A 5172-nucleotide genomic window follows, 5' to 3' on the forward strand; every position below is an offset into this window, starting at 1 on the left:
GTAGTATTATCTCTAATGTGTTTACACTATAGTGAGAAACATATGCTAAGTCAGGACATTAGGCTGGCAATTCTGGACATTAAAGCTGAAAATAAATTTTGCTAGATTAACTGATCAATTTTGTACCCCCAAAAAAACTGAATTCAGTTGCTTAAGGTCTACCTGAAAAATTCACCAACAGAAATCAATGTAAGTAGTGTATTTGTATGGAAAATCTTTTAAGCAAATCTTTTAACCAAAAGTAAGCATACAAACAAAGCATCCATTGGCTGGGAGATGTCATCCATTTGGATTGGATAATAAATTAGCAGGTATGTAATTAAGAGAAGGCAACAGATCCCTCGGAGAAATCAGAGAGAGGAGAATGTTTATCAAAGGCTGTTGCTGGGCATTAGATGTAATTATTATTGTCTGCTGGCTAGTCATTCACATGTTTTTTGGTTTTCCTATCTCTCCCTTATTCTGAAGAGCCAAAGGTGGCAGGTCTTGCGACAGGGTTAAGATTTAACCCATTCTAATTATGCACAATAACCTGTCTGATGGGCTTTGCTGCCATAATCCAAAATCAAATCATTAGGCCCTTTGCCTGAAGAGAAAGATGACTTACCAACTACAGTTCTGCCATATCAACTAAATCAAATCATACTCATGTTGGAGTAAAGGCCTTCCTTCCAGAAGGACTTGATGAATAAATAAATGGGATGTCCTAGAAATTACTTTTCCTTAGTTTCCAAATCAACATTATGACATCTCTGCTCATCACTGAATAATGGACTCCTAACACAACTTCTTCTCAAGTAAATATTTTGTGTATTCATCAGTGTGCAGTCTATAAGTCATTAACATTTCTAGTCATAATAATTTAAGTATTCAGTACACCAGTCATTTCTTACACCTAAAATAGCATCTCAATGACTGAGATGTAGAACATTTTACAGTCGGCACAAAATTGTTATATTCTCCTGCTGGATAAGGTATCATCCTATGGTTCTGCATGTGTGAAGTCAAAATATATAGTTTTCAGTTTAAGAAACCCTTAAAAGTTGTTAATTTTTCCTGCCCTGTGATTTTCAAATTTGAAGCAATTCTCAAATGGTTAGCTTGATACTATATTCTCCCTAAAGTTTTGGATACAGGGAGGTTATGCAGAAAATGCCAATGTACCTCTTCGATAAATGAAGGTGAAAAATTTAACATTTATATCCTAGTGTGTTTCAAACTTCTCAAAATGTTTTGTAGAATGTGATCCTTACCCTGAAAGGATGCTAAGGTAATTAGGCGAAAAGTTCGTTAAGAATATATTTTTTGATTGTACGAGGGTCATCCGGAAAGTAGTACCCGTTCGTGCCGCATGAAGTGCTGACGACGCGAGTAGCCGCTGGACGAGGTCAGATAGCTTCAGTGGCTTGTCTGCCTTCTCTGAGCCAAGTTGCGTGACGCTAGCATTGCCTGTGTTGTTTCTGTGATTGTTTACAATGTTTAAAAAAATTGAGAACGCCGCCAGTTGTGAAGTGAGGGCAGTGATTAAATTCCTCAATGCAAGAAACGTTCGCCCATGTGATATTCATCGCCAATTAAAGGAGGTGTATGGAGACAATGTAATGGACGAGTCGTCTGTTCGGCGGTGGTGTCGCAACTTCAACATGGGGAGGGGGAACACACACGACGATGAGCGTTCGGAGAGACCGTCTGTCATTACAGACCAACTGGTGAGCTCAGTTGACGAATTCGTGAGGAACGATCGGCGCGTCACAATTGATGACATCTGTGAGCATTTTCCCAATGTTTCTCGAACAATTGTTCATGAAATTGTTAAACACCATCTGCATTATGCAAAAATTTGTGCAAGATGGGTCCCTCGCGTATCTCAATGAGCTGGCGGCGAAGGACTATGCAGCAGGAATACAGAAACTTGTCACACGGTATGACAAATGCCTTAATTTGCTTGGAGATTATGTTGAGAAGTAGTTTAAAGTATCCTCTTTCAAATAAAATTTTTTATGTTTGTTAATATTTACTTTTGTGTCTTTATTTCACGAACGGGTACTACTTTCCGGATGACCCTCGTATAATAATCACAATGTATAAATAAACCCAGGTATTAATTATGAAGTCATATCGCAAATGTGTAAAAACATTAAAAGTCAAAGAAATTCATTATTAAGCATTAAGAAAATGAGTGAGATAGGAACTCAGCTCAAAGATAATGATTTAGAGAATAGTGCATCGTTAAAAAACTATTCTAAAGATAATTGTACTTTTCAATTGAGGACATTAAGCAAAATGTACATTTACGTCGTTCTTTAAATATCTAATTCAAAATATTTTAATATGTAAATCGTACATCACAGATGAGAAAGAGATATCCACCATCGTAGAAGATCCATTGCATAAGCTATATGTTCATTGGAAATAAAGTGACCTTCACACAAATTTTTTATCGTGTTTTTTTATTTTAATTTAAATTTTATCATGTTTGATTAAAACGCTAAAGAAATTACAATTGAGCCCAATAATATTGCATTAACAATTAAGTCCCCCGATGTATAATATTGTAAACTTTTTCACGGATCAAATCCGCGTTAAAAATCATTAGGTATCAAAATTTTAACTCCTTCAATGGAATTAGCACTATGCGGCACGCGTAGTTTTCGTCTCTGATATCAGTAAGACGTCCAAAAAAGTAGAAACATTAATATAAACAAATGACAATCGCAAAGCGAGTTGAACCAAAGTTAAACACTTGACGTATTATTCCTACAGGCAAATCATCGGGCTCATATTTGTTCTTTTTCATCGAGAGTTTCATTATAGTTTAATAATTATCAAGTACATGGAAATATTCAGTTACTGCCAGATGGCAGGGCGATTACTCTCAAAGAATGATTAAAATTTGATCGCGATCAACTTAATTACTGATCATTACGCAAAAGAGAGAATATTTACCTGATGCTGCAAGTTATGAATTATAAATTTAATTAAAATTATTCTCCTAACGTTGGGCGGTCGACGTTCTCATAAACTGAATTTGTTTACGACAGTAAAGTAAAGCGGTTCTCTAAATGCCCTGATATAAGGTGGACAGTTTTAAAAAAATGAAATAAACCCATTACGTGGAAATATAACACCGCTTCTTTGTCAGTATACACCTGTTTCAGAGAAGACGAAGAAGAAGACTAACGCGAATCTTATAAACCGGCGTTTCAGAATCCTGGTATCCGGAGAACATGAGATGTTAAGAGGTATCCTCGTAGAAGGCTCCGCTTGACTCCTGCTCCTGGTGGAGTGGGGGATAAATCCCCGTTTGTCACACCCCTAAGATCTCCCATTGGCTGAAAAAAGCTGAAAGGCGGAGCTACCCGCAGAAGTAAATGTATGACCCAATCTCCCACCTCCCCAGTCAGAAATGTGGGGAAAATTATGATAGGCCAGTTATCCTCTGAGGCTCCGCAAGGTACCGCCTACTTGACCGACGGCCAATTGGCATCAAGTGACTTGCGGAGTGATGTGAAGAAATCTTCCCGCCCCCTAGGAGCAGGAGTCAAGTGGTACCTTCTCAGAGAATACCTCTTAGCGTGTTATGTCCGCCGAATAAAAACCTAGAATCCCGATGTTCAGCCGCTATTATTTTCGCGTGCTCTCTCGCTCTTTCGTAATTTCCGCGTTTCCTTTCATATTCATCGCCGAATCCGCATGTATTCTTAGAAAATAATAGTATTTCACTTTATTTTTAATATTTATATCTGATTTAAGATAGATAGTATGAATATAGACACTGTTTATAGGTAGGTATATCTAGTATCTATAGATAGATATTATCTTGATAAATTGTATCAGTGTAAAGATAGATAGAATTAAAAGAATAACAATTTTAATAATGGAGAGAATTTTATAGTATTAGAGATAATTATTCGTGGAAAGCATAATTCCAATCTATCGCCTAATTTAATATTCACATTTAGCGAGATTTATTTTTTTTCTATCATGGAGGTAAAACTCCTTTAATGTAGATATTATTAAAACGTATGATTATTATTATTATTTCAGTCAATGTCGTAGGCGAAACTCCAATTAAATAATAACAATAGCTAAAAAAATTTAAAAACTTGAAATAGGATCGTTTTTTAGTTGATTAACGAAAAATTTTGCAAATCAGCTTAAAATAATGAAAATATAGCAAAATATTACTTATGACTGATACCTCATTGTAGAATTGGCAATAAACATGAAGAGAAATGCGGAAACGGAAGCGTTAGAAAGCGTCAGGCTTGCGGCAGCATAGCCTGAAATCGGGATTTTCGGAAGGTGCTATCCGGCGAACATAACATGTAAGGAGGTATCCTCGTAGAAGGTTCCACTTAACTCCGACTCCTGATACCGCGGGAATTATCCCACTCCACTCCAGCTGACGTTCGTGGCCTATTGGCCCGTTGCTCAAGTAGGCGGATCCTCGTGAGTCGCCGGGGTAACCTGGCTAATCATAATTTTTCTCCACATTCTAGGCCGGAGTGTGGGGGGATATCACAGGATTGGCTGACACACTTTAATTCTGCCATTGACTCCGCCTCTCCTGTTCCTTTGGCCAATGGGGTACCTCTGGGACATGAACGAGGGAGGGTAAAATAGACCGAGGCAGCAAGAGTCAAGCAGGACCTTCTACGAGGATACCTCCTTGCATGTGATGTTTGCTGGATACCAAGCTTCTGTAAAGCCGGATTTTTGAGATTTTTCGACGTTCTTTGCTTTGCGTTCTTCTCTTTAGTGCCTAAATAGCGCATAAAAGGGATTGGTTGTATTTTCACTTATTTCATTTTTTAATTTATCAATATTATTGATCCATCTTTTATGAAAAAATATTTATTAAAAATAAAGTGTTTGTGATGCGAAAAGTGAACAGAATTTTGCAAATTTCAGCATGTGGGCTATAATTTCGATTAATTTCAATTAATAAAACAGAAAAGAATTTGACAGGTATGTATGTTGACGAACTTGAATATTTTTATGGCTTTAACTATATTCCTCCTGGAAATCAAAAGTTTACTACTAACATCGCCAATTTGTTATAGTGGACGTACTATCGTTGCAGTCTTATGTAAATATAGCTCTTTATTGGGACTTCCTACTATGGTATAGTGGACGTACTATCGTTGCAGTCTTATGTAAATATAGCTC

Source organism: Hetaerina americana, unplaced genomic scaffold (assembly GCF_022747635.1).
Source record: "Hetaerina americana unplaced genomic scaffold, ioHetAmer1.1.p SCAF_9, whole genome shotgun sequence".
In the NCBI taxonomy this organism is placed as follows: Eukaryota; Metazoa; Arthropoda; class Insecta; order Odonata; family Calopterygidae; genus Hetaerina; species Hetaerina americana.